The following is an 18,686-nucleotide window of genomic DNA, read 5'->3' on the forward strand; positions in this document are numbered from 1 at the left end:
CAGAAGCAGCCCAAGCAAAGGACATGAATAGATAGTTCTCAAAAGAAGATATGCAAATGGCCAAGAAACATATGGAAAAATGCTCAAATGCATATCACTAATTATCAGGGGTATGAAAATTAAAACCACAAGGAGCTACCTACCACCTTACTCCCACAAGAATGGCCATAATTTAAAAATAAAAAAATAATAGATGTTGGTTTGGATGTGGTGATAAATGAACACTTCTGCTGGCGGGAATGCAAACTAGTACAACCGCTATGAAAAACAGTATGGAGCTTCCTTAAAGAATAAAAAGTAGAACTGCCATCTGATCCAGCAATCCCAAAAGAAGTTGTACGAAAAAGACACTTGCAATGCAGGTTTATAGCAGCATAATTCACAACTGCAAAAATATGCAACCAGCCTAAATGTCCATCAACCAATGAATGGATGAGGAAATTGTGAGATTTATATATGTGTATATAAACACACCATGGAATACTACTCAGCCATTAGAAGGAACAAAATAATGGCATTTGCAGCAACCCTGGGTGGAGTTGGAGACCATCAGTCTAAATGAAGTAACTCGGGAATGGAAAACCAAATATTATATGTTCTCACTTACAAGTGGGAGCTGAGCTATGAGGATGCAAAGGCATATGAATGATATAATGGACTTTAGGGACTCAGGGGAAAGGTGGGAGGGGGGTGAGGGATAACAGACTGTACATTGGGTACAGTACACTGCTCGGGTAACAGGTGCACCAAAATCTCAGAAAATTACCGCTAAATAATTTATCCATGTAACCAAACACCACGTGTTCCCCCAAAATCAGTGAAAAACAAACAAACAAACAAATAAATAAATAAATAAAAAAGCAGCCCAAGCTGTTCTCATGTTTATTTGGTAACTGCTAGCCTGGTGCACAGGCTGCAGGGAGAGACTTTACCGACTGCCTCTGTGACTTGCCACTATTGACATTTTGGGAGGGGCAATTCTTTGTTGTAAGAGGCTGGCCTATGCATCCTAAGGAGTTAAGCAGCACCCCTAAACTACCTTCTGGATACCATAGCACCTCTCTCTCACTGTGACAACAAAGTGTGTCTCTAGATATTGCTACGTTTCCCCTGGGAGGAAAAATTGCCCCTAGTTGAGAAACTCTGCTCTGTTCTGGACAGCTAGATGGTTGATAGGAGACCTCTATATTCTATGGTCTAGAAGATTCAGTTACCCAAAATATACAACAGTATACGCAGCTGCTCATAAGGCCAACTTCTTGTATACGAAATGATTTCCTAAGCTGATAGCCATCTGTGCTGCCTAATTGTGTACACGAAAATCAAGAACAGCTTTTCACTAATCAAAAAGAGATATCCTGGTCAAAGCTTATTTGAAGACTGCCATGTTTTAAAACTCGACACGACTTAAACAGAATCCTATAAGTTCCTTTGCTAAAATACTTTCAGGATGTGTTAGGTATAACAATAGTTTGCTACATGAAAATGGCTTTGAAAATCTTAAAAGTGTTTTAAAAGAAAAGGGACTTTTTTTGCAAGGCATTAAATCAGATGTGAATATGACAGATTTCAAAGACTGTCAAAATAACGAATTTACATCATAAATGCGTCGGCTTTCTTTTTAAAGGCTCTTCCACCACTCAGGAAGGCATTTAATGGTGAGCAGGTTCAAAATGTCGCCAACTCCCACTGGTACAAAAGGGAGGCGATCCCCACCAGAGTCTCCGGGCTTCAGATAATGTTTCTGCCTCTTTTCAAGTTAATAAACTGCACTCCTGTCAAATTGCAGATAAATGAAAGAGACGGCACCATTGTTTTCTCCCACATCTTGCTAAGAAAGATATCTCCCAATATTTCGGGAGGACCAGTATGCCAAAAAATAAACTTGAAATAAATCCACCCTGCCGTGACTTTACCGGATCAAAGACGATGGAATTTCCACAGAAGCACTTTTCTGAAGTTTGCTGTGTTTTAGTTCAGATAGTGGCTCATTATGAAGCTTCTAATGCATTTGATTGTTTCAAAGTTAGCCATCTAAATTTTTAATCATGTGTGGATGCAAGATAGTCACAGGGTTGGGCCCAAACACTGCAAATCCTTGATATTCTAAAGAGTCATGTCAATATAATATTTTCCTGAATAATCAGCAGGTAGGCTTGGGGAGGGGGCTGCTTCAAACAGCTCCACTCTTTGATGGAGGGTGGACAGGTTTCTGAAGTTGCCTTTTGAAAGAAAAATAAGTCTGAGCGTTTGAAATCTGGATTCCTTTCTTTTTCAGGGAGTGAGGCTGCTGGTCTCTTTTTTCCTCTCTCTCCCTTTCTTTTGGCTGAGATGGGACCGCTGTTAATAAGATGGGGAGCAGAAGTGTTTAACTGGGATCCCACCCTCTTCAAGTGGGGTCTTTAGGACAAGAAACACACTCATTTACTCACACTGTCAGGTTAAGTTTCTTCCAGCACAAACCACAAAATGGTTTTTGTATTTACCTCCTCTTTGGGGACAGTCTGGTTTTCTTTCTCAAGACCCTAGTATTTGATTGGGAGCACAGAAGGGCACAGGAGCTTGCTACCCACAGCTGCGTAGCTCTCAGCCTAGTCTCAGGGCATCAGCTGCTTTGTGCATGTTGGAGTAGGAGCTGCACTTACTCTGGGCAGAAGATGAGGAAGGGGAAGGGGCTTGGAAGAGACCTGTCTGCAACCTCCTTGTAGAAAATATGGCACAGTTGACCTGGATCAGAAGAACCTTGAGGGGCCACCAAATTCATCCTTTGGCCTTGAGACAGCTCTTAAGCCACTCCATATTTATTGAGCATTTACTCTGTGCTGACCCCTGTTCCAAGCATTTTATACAGATTAACATATTTAATCATTACATCAACTCTATGTGGCAGGTTCTTTTATTGGCTCCATTTTATAGGTGAAAGAGCTGAGACTCAGAGCTAGTGAGTTGCAGAACGAGGACTTGAACCTAGGCACTCAGACTCCGGAGTCCATGCTACGGATGTCTGGATGTTGTTCTCATTGATCAAGTCCAGGTAGCAGAGTTGGTTGCCAAGCCTACAGTTTTTAGAAATACAATTAAACTTTGCTGTTTTCCAGGGCCATGAAACTGACCCTTCTCTCTGCCTCAACCAGCCCTTGACAATGAACATGACCAGAGACAGGAAATGAGAAGAGCTAAAGCATTCAGAGCAACCAACTCTTCCACTGGGAAGATGGCCCTAGACAGGAGGTCCGTGGCCTTGCCTTTAAAGATGAAGTGACATTGAGCATCAATGGCTTAATTCCATCATCAGACGACTTGATATTTAGGGTAATGAGATTCTGCCTGTTCATAAATTCCTTTATGCCTAACCTCTCTTTCGTGCTTGGATGCCTTATACTTTATCTCCTACAAAAACTGTCCTATTTAAATGCTTTGTTGTCTAAGTGGATATCAGGATGATATTTCCCATCGAGTGTTGCTTTTTACTTTTTCTTAGAAGTTATTACATATTTTCCAAAGACTCCCATTATTTTGATGCAACATCCAGGAAGAAATGGCCCCTGTGTTTTGTAACAGCAACAACAGATTCCATTTACCAAGTTTTTATTATGTATCAAGTACTGTTTTAAACATTTAATATATATCAGTGCATTTAATCCTCTTGTCTAAAGTATGAGATTTTGCAATTATCACAATGGGAAAAGTGAGGCATACCAAAGTTTGGTTACATAGTTGAGGCCATATAGCTAAGAAGTGGTAGAATCAAGACTATATCTAGATAACTATATCTACACCTATATCTATACAATCTGTATATGTCTATGTCTATATGTCTTTATCTGTGTCTGTCTATATCTATAATTATCTATATCTATATTAGAGCAGTATTTATGCTTTTTTTTTTTTTTTTTTGAGATGGAATGTCACTCTTGTTGCCCAGGCTGGCATGCAATGGCAAAATCTCAGCTCACTGCAACCACTGCCACCCGGGTTCAAGCGATTCTCCTGACTCAGCCTCCTGAGTAGCTGGGATTACAGGTGCATGCCACCACGCCCAGCTAATTTTTATATTTTTAGTAGAGACAGGGTTTCACCATGTTGGCTAGGCTGGTCTCAAACTCCTGACCTCAGGTGATCCACCCGCCTCGGCCTCCCAAAGTGCTGGGATTACAGGTGTGAGCCACCGCACCCAGCCTATTAGGGCAGTATTATACCATGACCCACTTTTGTTTGGAGATTATGAATTCATCTTAGATCTTATTTTAAAAACCCTTCCAGAAACACAAGAACTTTTCTAAACTTACAGTTCTTCTATGTGTGCTGCTTTGCACAGGACTCTGAACCTTAGAAGGAAGCCATGGCTGTTGTACGGGAGAATGCTCCAGAAAGTCTCCCAGGAGGTCTCAGATGAGGACAGCAGGATACATTTGTGGAGAAAGAATCCATGGTGACTCAGAACCCACTGCCAAGAGATGGGCCAGGTCACTGTCTGGGTAGCAGAGCAGGAGCAGGCTCTTATCAGTCCAGCCAAGGGGGTCCCCAAGGTAAGACAAACATGTGAGCAGAGAAGTGCTCATGAATGCTATTCTATCTTTCTGATTAAAAAAAAAAAGATAAAACCCAAAGTGGGCACAGATGTGGGGAAATAGGCACTCTCATAGTGTCAGGGTGAGACAGTAAATTGGCGCTACCTATCTGGAGGGCAATTAAACCAACATAAACAGCCCTAAAAATGTGCATACTTTTCAATGCACCTAGCAATTTATTCTAGAAGAAGCCTACATATACACAAAGATTTAGCTGGATGTTCCTTGCAGCACTTTTTATAAGAGTGATATATTTGAAGCCATCTAAATATGCAAAAAATAGAATATTGCTTATATAATTTGAAGTAGGTCTACAACAAAGAATATTCAATATTAAACATGTTGCAACCACTACATATGACATATGAAAGAGTAATGACATAGTACACAATGCATACCATACAATTAAGATAAAAAGCAACTTACAAAGTAATATATAGTACGATTTCATAAATAGGAAATAAACACATTCACAGAGAAAGAAGGGTATAGAGACGGTATTAGTCTGCTCAGGCTGCTCTGACCAAGTGCCATAGACTGGACAGCTTAAACAACAGAAATCAATTTTCTCATGGCTTCAGAAGTTGGGAAGTCCGAGATCAAAGTGAAGTTGATTTGTTTCCTGTTGAGGGCTTTCGTCCTGCTTTATAGCCAACTTTTCTTTCTGGGGTGACATGGTCTTTCCTCAGTGCATGTGTGTATTTAATAGAGAGATCTCTTTATTTTTCTCTTCTAGTAAGGCCACCAATCCTATCAGATTAGGACTCCATTCTTATGACCTCATTTAACCTTAATTACCTCTAAAAGCTCTATCTTCAAATACAGTCACATTGGGGTTAAGGCTTCAACATATGAAGTATGGAAGGACACAGTTCAATCCATAGCAGAGAAAAAAATGTTGAGTAATTATATGCAAATGATGCTGATGATAGATTTTTAGTTCCTTTATTTCCACCCGATTTTTTTTTTTTTTTTTACAATAAACATAATTTATTTGGTGTAATAAGAAAAAAAAAAACTGTTTATAAACTTCAGACTTTTGGTCCAAGTGATCTTAATCCACTTGGTACATATGAATCCTGCAGGCCTCACATTTAGCAAATCCTTTGGCCCCATCCCTCCACATCTAGGGTTATTTTATTTTATTTCTTGAGACAGAGTCTCACTCTGTCGCCCAGGCTGGAGTGCAGTGGCGTGATCTCAGCTCACTGCAACCTTTGCCTCCCGAGTTCAAGCAATTCTCCTGCCTCAGCCTCCAGAGTAGCTGGGATTACAGGCGCCCGCCACCACGCATGGCTGATTTTTTGTAGTTTTAGTAGAGACAGTTTCACCATGTTGTCCAGACTGGTCTCGAATCCCTGACCTCAGCTGATCTGCCCACCTTGGCCTCCCAAAGTGCTGGAATTACAGAAGTGAGCCACTGCGCCTGGCCTAGGGTTATTTTATAACATGGAGCCCTGCCTTTCTCTGCTCTGAACTAGCCTGAGAAGTGCCTAGATCAGAGCATCTCCTGAGGCTGGTTCCCAAGCAGGCCCTGTGTGTGACTGATGTTGTTGGACCAGGTAGAACCTGGCAGTGGCTGCACAGTGGCTGGGACTTGTGTAGATAGCACCTTTTTGTAGCCATGCTACTTAGAAGCGGAACCAAAGTGCATTTGGCAAGGTGGTAACTTGAGAGACAAATATTTGGGGCTCTGTTCAGGAGAATGCCAACAAATCCACAGCCTGAATGTCTGGGAGGAGAAATTCAGCAGACTGGAACAGCCTCAGCTTTGTGGCCAAACCATGAGGTTCAATTACCACATGGGAGGCCCTAGACAGGGAGTCTCCACTTACAAATTCCACCATTCTCAAGCAGGGAAGCCAAAAGGATCACTGGCCTACCAACCCAGAAAACATATCAAGGACAAGATCCAGGCTTTGACATTCGTTCAAGTGTTTCTTCCCCAAAGTTCAGTCTCTTTCTAAGGTCAGGCCTGCAGTCTTCGACTGATTTGCACAGATGAGCAGGAAGCATGAAAATGAACTCAGATATGCACTGTTGCAGTTATCACTGCAATGCAAAGTATGGCCTCAGCCAGGAGACCTGCACCCTGGCCCTCCTCTACTGCTGACTGCAGGTGTAACTCTGGGCAACCCATTTGCCTCTCTGGTCTCCATTGACTCAGCTTTCAAATCAGAATAAAAATATGTGCCTGCCTACCTTATAGGATTGTACTGAACATAGAGTCCCTCTTGTTTACTGGTATATCCCTTGTGGCTTGTGCAGTGCCTGGCAACAGGACAAAGCTGTAGGGAAAGATTTGGAAGTTGAAACTGCTTAGCCCAGGGCTGGGGTCAAGTCGCTGTGCAGGTAGCAGAGCAAGAATGAGCTCTCATCAGCCCAGCTAGGAGGACACCTAAGGGGGAGACAAACCTGTGAGCAGAGAAGCACCCACAAATGTTTCTAGGGACAAAGAGGAAGTGCAGAAGGCCACTCATGTCTTCTTGAGCACACAGTGGGTGCTCAACAAATATATCTTGAGGCACTGGATAAAGAAAAGAAAAACATGAGTTAATACCTATGAAAGTGGTCTTCAAAGTATAAGGAACCTTAGCCTTTGTGGCAGAGGCTGAGTAGCTAGGCATCTTCTCTCTTTCCTAGACTCTTTTTGTTGTTGTTGTTGTTGTTGAAATGGAGTCTTGCTCTGTCACCAGGCTGGAGTACAATGACGTGATCTTGGCTCACCGCAACCTCTGCCTCCCGGGTTCATGCAATTCTCCTGCCTCAGCCTCCCAAGTAGCTGGGATTGCAGGCGCACACCACCACACCTGGCTAATTTTTTTTTTTTTTTTTTTTTTTTTTTGTATTTTTAGTAGAGACAGGATTTCACCATGTTGGCCAGGATGATCTCGATCTCCTCGCCTCATGATCCGCCCGCCTTGGCCTCCCAAAGTGCTGGGATTACATGCGTGAGCCATCGCGCCTGGCCTCCTAGACTCTTTTGCTCTTATGGCAGTGTGGTAGCACGAAACCTGGCCATGAAAATACCTGGGAAGCCAGGCGTTGGACACAGCTCAGCCATGAGATGAAAGGAGACTGCATCTCTGAATGTCCATTTGAGGAAAGCCTGCCCCCAAGTCACCAATTAGGCTGACTTCTTTTGATTTTATGTAAATAAGTAACAAACATCTATTTTGCATGATCCCTTATACATCTTGGAGGTTGCTGAGCATCTAGTGGTATCTTAACTAACACAGAGTCTCTGATATAATTCCCATCATTGCACTCTGACGTTTCTAGAGGCTGTGGGATGTTGGACCCAATTCTATGGCAGTGACTAGCATGGAAATAAGCCTCAAGAGAGTTGGAAGCTTGTAAACATGTAGCTGTGACTATGCAGTTTCAAATGGTCCCAGTGCAGACTCACAAGCGGATATGCCTGAAGAAACTAAATGTAAAGGGAATGCCCAGAAAGCTTACATTCTAAAAGACACATATAACAAAAGGTGAGAAGGTCACATAACCAAGAACAAAGATGCTAATTGTGGACAGGTAGTTTAGAATTAGAAGAATAGCATCAGGCAGGTGAGACTTCTGAAAAATACTTAGGATAACTCTATTAATTAGAGCAACACTAGCCACTGAAATCAACAAAGCACAGTTCAATGGGCATATCATAATTAAAGCTTCTTTCTCATTCATGTAACAGTTCAATGAGGGTGTTCTTATCACCAGGAGGTCTTCCATGTGGTGATGCAGGGATCCATGCTCTTTCCACCTTGTGTTTCCACTTTCCTCCAGGAGCCCTTTGCTGTCAGCCCACAGGGGCAGGAGTAGGGGAAGAGGAAAACAGCACTCACATCTTAAGCTGTTAAGCCCAGAAGTGACACTTATCACTTCTTCTAGCATTTCACTGGAGAGAACTAGTCACATGGCCTCTCTAGGTGCAAAGAAGGCTGGGAAATGTAGTCCTTGGCAAGCAGTCCTTCACAGGTAAAACCCTACACCATGAAAGGGAAAGGATACATTGCTGATGGATATCCAGCTGTCTCTGTTACAGCAATATGAAAGACTTTTCTTTTTTAAAGTGATAGTTAAAGCAAGAAGATGACCAAGAAAGGGGTAGATCTACCTTCTGTGCCTAATGTTAGAAAATTTATAATGGAAAAAAGAATAGGAAGTTCTTCATCTCCTCTTGCTTTGATTCTCTGTCTGGAAAGAGAATAATCAGACTGACTAGAGTAGAGTTGACACTGGTAAGAAGGAACTAAAGCCCAACCTGAAATACTGACTCCAGTTGGATCTCCTCTCTTGACTGGATGGTTCTACCCTAGAGATCTCAAGAAGACTTGATAAAATAGCACCAAATCAAGCATCACAAATAACAATAAACATCAGACAACCAAAGATGGGTAAAATGCACTCTTAATTGTTATAAAAAAGAAGATGGTGTTTTCATGCATGCTTGCTTGGTGATTGATGACCAATCCCAGGTTAACTCCTAGAAAATCCTAAAAACAATATTTTAAAGGGTAGTTTGTATGATCTTAGAAAGGTAAATAGTGATAGTTAAGAGTCAGCATAGGATAGGTGCGGAGGCTCACGCCTATAATCCCAGCACTTTGGGAGGGCAAGGCAGGTGGATCACTAGGTCAGGAGTTCAAGACTAGCCTGGCCAAGATGGTGAAAACCCATCTCTACTAAAAATATGAAAATTAGCCAGGCGTGGTTGTGGGCGCACGTGCAATCCCAACTACTCGGGAGGCTGAGGCGGAAAATTGCTTGAACTCGGGAGGCAGAGGTTACAGTGAGCCCAGATCATACTACTGCACTCCAGCCTGGGCAAGAGAGTGAGACTCCATCTCAAAAAAAAAAAAAAAAAAAGAAAGAAAGAAAAAAAAAAGGAGTCAGCATCGTTCTCCAAATCAAGACAGGTCAGGCTAGTTGCAGTTTTATCTTCCATGGTCTTGATAATCTGTAATTCAAGGAGACCCAGTGAACCCTGGTAGCTGAGTTTTATGCATCATTTAACAAGATCTCTTATAAAATCCAAGGGAGACTATATGGCCTGGCAGATGGTACAATTAGGTGGATTTATAACTGGTTGAGAAATCATACCCAAAAGGTGCTGATAAATTGGGAGTAGAGGCTACTAACTTAACACCTTTAGGAGTGAGACAGGTATCATCAATGAGTGCAAGTGGTCAGGTGCTTAGTAACAAGGAATAATGTGGGAACAGAGGCAAAATAGAGAGCCCATGTCTTGCCTAGTGGCTGTGGTCACTACACGCATCCAGGTGGAATGTGCAGTCTAAAACCTATACAATCACACATAGCTGCTCTTGTTGTTGAATTGTGAAGTCAGTGTTGAGACATCTTTGATCATCCAGGGAAAGCTAGAAGTCCAGATGTTGGCCACTAATTCAAAGTTTAAAAAAAAAGAAAACATTATGCAGGCCAAACAAAACACATCTGCAGGCCACATTTGGCAATCAGACCATCAGCGTGTGGCTTCTGACCCCAAGAAAGATTTCTAGTAGCACAGGGCTGTTGTCATTGGTCAGGTTCTATTCAACATTTTTATCAATGGCTTGGATTAAGTTCTAGAAAGCATGCGAATCAAATTGGCTGTTGACCCAAAGCCAGAAGGACAGCTGGATGACCGGCTCGGGATTTTGAATAACCTTGACAGACTAGGGAAGGGACTGAGCTGCACGAGAAGGAACTCTTGGGTAGTCAAATGTTAGATCATGTACTTACGTCAAAAAAAAATTAGCAGTACAAGTACAGAATGACTTAACAAGGGCTCATGTTAAGAAAAAACAAACACTGTCAAGTTTTAGTTGCCTGCAAATCAATATGAGGCAACGGTGTGATGTGGTTGCCAAAAAGCAAAGGCGATCTTAGGCTGCAGCAAGAGGAACGAATCTTGCACTGCTCAGGCCAACTGTATCTGGAGCTTTGCCTTCAGTTCTGTGAAACATTTGAGGAGGAACATGGAGAAACTGGAACACATTTGGAGGATTTCAACCAGGAGGGTGAAGAGATTAAAAAGTATTCAAATGAAGGACAACTAAAGACGCTAAGTCTCCTTCCCTTGGAGAAGGGGAGCCTCAGAGATACATAAATGCCGGGTTTCAACATTTTGGAGAGTTGTCTTGTAGATGAGGATGCAAATGCCAAGGCGGAAATGGTACAGAGAGCCAGAGCTCAGTTCAACGTTCACATGCCCTTCAAACATGTGTCTGGTTAGGGGAAGGGCTGCCCAGGATGAAGTTAGCTCCCCAATCCCACCCCTAAAGATAGAAATGTGGAAGCAGTGGGTGGGTAACCTTTGGCCAGGGATAGGGTGTATGGAATGGGTGGCCATCACAGCAATGATGGACACACCTGAGATGGAATGCAGAAAGAGTCCAGGAGGGGTGGAGGGCTTTCCTAATCATTGCTGAAAATAAATAGCCACACAATAAACCTGTGACAGACAGGGCTGGTAGGGAATAGCACATCAAAGAAACTTATGGGGGAGGCAGGCTGGGCATGGTGGCTCATGCTTGTAATCCCAGCACTTTGGGAGGCCGAGACAGGTGGATAGCTTGGGTTCAGGAGTTTGAGACCAGACTGGGCAACATGGTGAAACCCTATCTTTACAAAAATACAAAAATTAGCCAGGTGTGATGATGTGTTCATATAGTCCCAGCTACTTGGGAGGCTGAGCTGGTAGGATTGTTTGGACCTGGGGGAAAGAGGTTGATCACGCCACTGCAGCCTGTACAACAGAGTGAAACCCTGTCTCAAAAATAAAATAACATAAGACAAAAGAAACTTATGGGAGAGGGAAGGGCAATGACAGTGTGGATTTAGAAGAAATATAAGTATGAGCATCATTGCAAAACCTAGTCTCAAAAGAGTAAATCATGCAAATTAGAGTCAGTTGAAGATGGCACATAGTCCTGTGGGAGGATAAGGGGACTGAATGTTCTGTTGAATTTTCAGTAAGGTTGTGGAAATTCTGGGTCCCCTTGTAATTGTCTTCCAGTTAGCTTAATTGTGTATCACCAATTGAGCTACAGTTCTAGAACCATGTCTCCTTGAGTCCTTCAACCAGAAACCTCATGGATGAACGGTTCAACCTCTTTGTAGCATAAATTAGGAATTTGATTCTCAGAAAGGAAAAATGTCTTGTCTAGGGTCAGATAGCTGGTAAATGACAGAAAGAGAACCTGAACCAGGTCTCCTGACCCAGGCTTTTTTCATAATCGTCATGACTCAGTTTGGACATGCCACAGAAAACTTGACCTTGGAATCACATTCATGCTCAAAATCATCCCCATTGTGTGGCATTAAAAATGGTCTTGGTTGTCATGACAATGGTTTTCAGACATGGAACCCTCAAGAACCTCAGAGATGAGTCTTCAAACACATCCATTCTGGTTTCCATGTATTTTCCCTCCAGGTGGATTGGTTTTGAGACTCATGTTTCATATACATTCTTTCTGTATTATAGAACTCTATTCTCTGTGGTTCCTTTGGCATTTTCTTGCCAAAAAGCAGGTCCAGTAGGGTCCCTGGGGAGAAACTGGAGCCTTCTCAGTTCATCTGTGGAAGCCAATTTCCAAATCCCCTTCACAGTCGTTTCTCTTCTCTGAAGTCCAACTGGCATGATGAGGCAGGTAGAGGCTGCCAAGGTCCACCCATCCACCAGACTGGGCCTGAATTCATTCCATGGGTGGAGTTCAGACTCTGCCTGAACTCATTGCCATGCCAATCTCATCCCTTGATCTCCTGGGAAATATTGCTGAAACACTGCTGTGTGGAGATGAAGACAGCCCCTGCCCACAAAGGTAGGGTCACTCCATGCTGGCATACCATCACAGTTCAATGAGTCCCCTTCACCTTCCGCCCACCAGTGGCCAGAAAGGGTGATGGAGCAATGCTAACCGGAGAGTCTATGTGTCGTCACACCAAGGTCCCCCGGGTAGAAGCTTTCTCTTGGAGGTTTGGATGTTATTCTCTTGGGACAAGGCTTCCTGAGAATAGAGCTGAGGTGGCATCCACAGGGTTTTGACTCCTTGCACATCAGCAGAGACCTTGGTTCTCTCTGTTACCTTTCCCTTCTGTCTTACTGAAGTTCAGTGATTTCATACTTCGATAGTTGTGATTTTCTCAACAATTTATGTGACCTTTTTCCACTCCCAAGTTCTGAAACAGGAGAAACCTGGACCAGGTGGGGTAGCTTATGCCAGTAATCCCAGCACTTTGAGAGGTCAAGGTTGGAGGATGACTTGAGGCCAGTAGTTCTAGACCAGCCTGGGCAACATAGGGAGACCCCATCTCTAAAAAAATGAATAAAAATTAATTGGATGTGGTGGCTCATGCTTGTAGTCCCAGCTATTAGGGAAGTTGAGGTGGGAGGATTGCTTGAGCCCAGGGGGTCAAGGCTGCAGTGAGCTGTGATCATACCACTGCACTCCAGCCTTGGCCACAGAGCAAGACCCTGTGAAAGAAAGAGAGAGAGAGAGAAAGAAATAAAAAAAGAAAGAAAGAAACCAAGAAAAAAAGAAAGAAACCAAGAAAGAAAGAAACCAAGGAATCAAGGAACCAAGGAAGGAAAGAAGGAAAGGAGGAAAGAACCAAGGAACCAAGGAAGGAACCTGTGCCCTTAAGCCTAACTCAAAGCAAAGCACGGGGATCAATTGTCTTCCAATGACAAGAGGAAATGTACATGTTACTATTGCCAAAGGAGGAAGAGAACCTTTGGAGTCCAGAGTCTTTTCCTATGCTCATGTAGGCCTAAGGCTGCTCTAGGAAGTATTAAAAGCGCTTGTCAGAACAGGAAGTGAGATGACCTCTAGGTAAGGCAGGGAATCTGAGCTAGGGCCTGACCTCCTGGTCCTCTTTTACTTCATATCACTTCATACTGACTGTCCTGTGGTTGAACAAAATGGACCCAAATTTGTTGCAGACCATGAGTTTGGTCCTTGGTTTTGCTCAAGAGGGTTCTGCTCATGAGCCTTTGTTGGCAGTGCAGTGATGCTGGCTCACAGTGAGCAGAGAAGGCCTTTAGGCTGAGACTAATCCTTTTTGTCTGTACCTTTAAGGTGACCTCCCACTGGAGCTTGAGTGTCATCGGAATTGTGCACATCAATGGCACAGTAATTTTCCTGAGTGCAAGAACATCTAATTCAATTTCTGTCCTTAGTACTTGGCCTTGCTCACCACTCTGTGATAGCCAGCCTCCAAGATGGTCCCTAATCATTCTTGTTTTCTGAGGCTCACACCCATGTGCAAATCCCTCCCACACTGAATAGGGCCAACCTGAATAAGGCTGGCCCCTGAGTGAACATGATATTGCAGGAATGATAGGGACTACTCAGCCAAGGTTGTAAAAAATATTGCTCTTTCTTAAATCACTTACTGTAGGAGAAGCCAGTTGCCATGGTGTGAGGACGCGCAAGGAACCCTACGGAAAGGTCACATGTCAAGGAACCAAAGTCTCCTGCCAACATGCGAGTGAATGAGCCACTTGGAAGCAGATCCTCCAGGCTGAATCAAGCCTTCAGACAACTGTGGCCCCAGCTGACCCCTTGACTACAATCCTGTGGAGGACCTGAGCTGGGACCACCCAGCCAAGCTGCTCTTGAATTCCTGAGCCATAGATATTATAAAAGATAATACATGTTTATTGTTGTTGCTACATTTTGGGGGTAATCTATCACACAGTAATAGACAGCTGATACATTCTCCACAAATTCTTGGTGAATGAATAAATGAATAAAAAATGAGTGAATAAATATGACAATGTCTTACAAGACTCAATGGTCAGTGCTCTCAATTCTATTGGAAAAGAGGCAAATGGACCATGTCCTGCCACAAAAATTCCTCAATACCTGTCAATACAGCAGGAAGGGAGTGGAAAGCCTGACATGGCTCCCGTTCTGCCAAAATAAACTCATTTTTCACCATTCCCCATCAGGCAAGATCCTTTTTTTCCCCCTACAACAGACCATCCTAAATATCTGAAACCTGTTCCTTCATACCTCAACACCATTGCATGGGCTCTCTACCTTCTCTGGGAGGCTCTTCCCTCATTCTTTCTCTTGTAACTCCTACTTATATCTTTAAAAAATGAGAAGTTATTTTTATTTATTTTTTTTGAGATGGGGTTTCACTCTTGTTGCCCAGGCTGGAGTGCAGTGGCGCGATCTCAGCTCACTGCAACCTCCGCCTCCCGGGTTAAAGTGATTCTCCTGCCTCAGCCTCCCAAGTAGCTGGGATTACAGGCATGTGCCACCATGCCTGGGTAATTTTGTATTTTCAGTAGAGTCAGGGCTTCACCATGTTGGCCAGGCTGGTCTCGAACTCCTGACCTTAGGTGATCCACCTGCCTTGACCTCCCCAAAAATAAGAATTAAAAAAATGTCCAGAGTGAACTTATAAATCCCTATAAATCTTCCAGGGACTGTGGACCCCAGTTTAAGAAACTGAACAATATGATGGAATATTATAGTCATTTAAATGGATATTGCAGAAGAGTCCATGAAAGAAAAATGTTTGTAAGATACTGCTAACTGAAAAAGAAAAAACAAACATGCACACTTGAACAACTATTACATCATGTAATGTTTGTAATTACTTATATTATTAATAAGGATTATATAGTTGTATGTATAAATGTATGGATAACAAAATAAATCCTTCCAGGTATTAACTCTTATGTAAAAAATAAAATAAAATACATCCTCATATAAACTTAGAGGTAAGTCGATTGAGAGAGAGAGACTATACACAAAATGCTAAGAGTTCACATCCCTGGGAGGGTATGATGAATAATTTTTAAAATAATTTTTGATGTTCTGTAATATCTAAATTTCTACCATGAACACGTGTACATTGCTTATAAGCAGAAAAAAAATGAGTTTTTTTTTTTTTGAAAGGCTGAAGACAGGGCTTGTGGCTGACTCCTCACTCTCTGGGAGAAACTCTGCTCCGGGGAGCTGGAAGAACAAAGGGACAGTCGTGCCTACTGGTCCTTGGAGAATCTCCCGCAGTTACAGGGCAAGGCCTGATAGGGAGCGGAGGCCTCGCCAGGCTCCCACAGGCATGAGGAGCTGGGAGCAGCCTAGGGGCCACCATCTGGGCTGGAAGGTCAGAGTCTTTTCCTTCTAGCACAGCAGGAGTGGGATGAAGGGGTGTTGGGAGAGTAGGAATACAGAGCAGGGACAGGGAAACTAGGTCACCAGGAAATCGAGGAAATAAACAAAGGGTTCCTGTGGAGGGAAGCTCGCTTTGATCCTGGGTGGGAATGGGATGGACCAACTCTGGGAAGAGTGACCAAGTAACTCTGACATCCTCAGCCCACCGCAGGCTGACACAGTGAGAGCCTTAGAGCTGCGCAACTGGGAAGGGGACAGGTCCCAGGAGCCACTCACCAGCCTCCCTCCGCTCTCTCACTCCCCCACTGGCCACCCCACAGCTCCACTCCCACTTCTGGTGACCACACCAACCTCCGAATGAGGTCTCAATCAGACACCCACCTTTGCCTCTGCCGATCCCTCTGCCCGGACCACTCTCCTCAGCTCTGCTTGGTGAACAACCCTCCCTTAGGAGTAAATTCGGCTCTCCATTATCCAGAGCAGAATTATCCATGTTCATTTTCTTTCTTTCTTTCCTTTAGTCAATTTTTAGAAATCATGGTGCAATGCACATAACACAAAATTTACCATTTTAACCATGTTTAATTATAGAGTGGTGTTGAGTATATTCACATCATTGAGCAGCCATCACCCCTGTCCATCTCCAGAATGCTTCATCTTTCCAAACTAAAACTCTGTACCCAACACACACTAATTTCCCATTCCCTACTCCCCCAGCCCCAGGCAACCACCATTCACTCTCTATATGAATTCGACTATTCCAGGGACTTCATATAAGTGGGATCATACAATGTTTGTCCTTTTGGGGCTGGCTTATTTCACTAGCATAATGTCTTTAAAGTTCAGCCATGTTGTAGCATGTATCAGAATCTCCTTCCTTTCTAAGGATGCATTATATTCCACTGTATGTATGTACCATATTTTGTTTATCCATTCATCTGTCTTTCGATGGACACTTGGGTTACTTCCAGGTTTTGGCTATTGTGGATAAGGTTGCCATGACCTGGGTATACAACTGGGTTACACTTTGACTGCAAAAAATCTTACTTTGGACTTTGCTGACATCCAGCAACACTATTAGCTCAATAACTAGCTTTATTGGTGTCGGAATTTTATATTCTAAAATTCTAAAAATGCTTTTCTAAAAGAGGACATTGGAAACCTTCTTGTCTCTTGTGTAAGATAAGTTTTCAGAAAGGGTAAATCCTAGGGCTGCACCTTGCATCAATCTAAACCACAAAGGCAATTGATACAGTTTTTGTCTTCACTGAATACTTACAAGTTAGGCAGAATAATGCCCTCCAAATATGTTCACATCCTAATACTCTGAACCAGTGAATATGTTACCTTATATGGCCGAAAGAACTTTGCAGATGTGTTTGAGTTAAGGATTTTAAGATGCGGAGATTTTCCTGGATAATCTCAGGGGACACAACGTAATCACAGAATCTTTATAAGAAGGAGACAGGAGGGTCAGAATCAGAGGAGGTGATATGATAATAGAAACAGAGGTCAGAGCAATGCAAGGACGAGACCATGCACCAAGGAATGCAGGTGGCCTCTAGATGCTGAAAAAGACATGAAAATGGATGTGTTCTTCCAGAAAGAACACAGACCTGTTGTACCTTTATTTTAGGACATTTGACCTCCAGAACAGTAAGTTAATAAATGCGTGTGTTTTCAAGCCATTACGTCAATAGTGATGTATTGCAACAACAATAGAAATGAACACACTGACTGCATACCAAACTTGTTCTAAGCATGTCACTCATTTGTTACCCTTAACCTCTTGCTACCCCAGGAAATAAATGATATTATTGTACTTATTATATGGGTAGGAAACTGAGGAAAGGGAGTGACTTGCCCAGAGCCTCCTGGTGATAATTGCTTTAGCTGTCCAGAATCTTTGCCCCCTACTTTTAGGAAAGCAGCCCCATTTCTTTGTGGCAGACTATTTCTCTCATCGAGGCCAATGTGTGGTCACATGACATAAACCGGGCCAATCCTAGGATGTGACTCTTGAGTTGAGTCACCTAAAGACAGAGTGGTTGCAGCAAATTCTTTCCAACAGAGGCATTTTCATAACTGCCTGCTACTTCTCTCCACCCACTGCATTCCCACTGCAAGAGTGGCCCTGGTGCCAGCTCATTTTCCAAGTCAGAGACAGTTTCTGTTGTTATGTATGAGGAACTTTGCACAAGGTTACAGCCTCCACCTGAGATAAAGTAGACAGCAGGAGTAAGGGGAGCAGATCAGACTTCCTGAATTCCAAAATACCTGCCACAGTCAAATACAGCAGATTTGGAGGGTGTATTAGTCTGTTTTCACACTGCTATAAAGAAATGCCTGAGACTGGAAAATTTATAAAGAAAAGAGGTTTAATTGACTCACAGTTCGCATGGCTGGGGAGGCCTCAGGAAACTTACAATCGTGGCAGATGGGGAAGCAGGCACATCTTACAAGGTGGCAGGTGAGAGAGTGTGTGAAGGAGGAGCTGTCCAACACTTATAAAACCATGATAACTCATTCATTTTCATGAGAATAGCATGGGGGAAACTGCCCCCATGATGCAATCACCAGGTCTCTCCCTCAACACATGAGTTATTGACACAATGGTGATTACAATTTGAGATGAGATTTGGATGGGGACACAGAGCCATACCATATCAGAAGGTCACATTCCCTGGTTATAATTCTGCACCCCTCATCTGAGCACAGATAGCCAAGAGTGAACCACATGGTAATACACACACTTTTTCATCCTCTTGAACAAGCAGGGGAAGCAGTGACAAGCCGGAAGACCTTAAAGACAAGCCTCTAAACTTGCAGTTACAATCGCATCCAATAGAAGTTCCCCAATCTGGCAAATCTTACAGGTTTTTTTTCCCAAGAGGTCCCTTAGGGCCCTGAGTTGCCCTCATGACTCTCACCACCCTGCATGGTGATGATGTCATTTACCTGTCTGTCTTCCCCAAAGCCC

This window comes from Macaca nemestrina, chromosome 17, assembly GCF_043159975.1.
Source record: "Macaca nemestrina isolate mMacNem1 chromosome 17, mMacNem.hap1, whole genome shotgun sequence".
Taxonomy (NCBI): domain Eukaryota; kingdom Metazoa; phylum Chordata; class Mammalia; order Primates; family Cercopithecidae; genus Macaca; species Macaca nemestrina.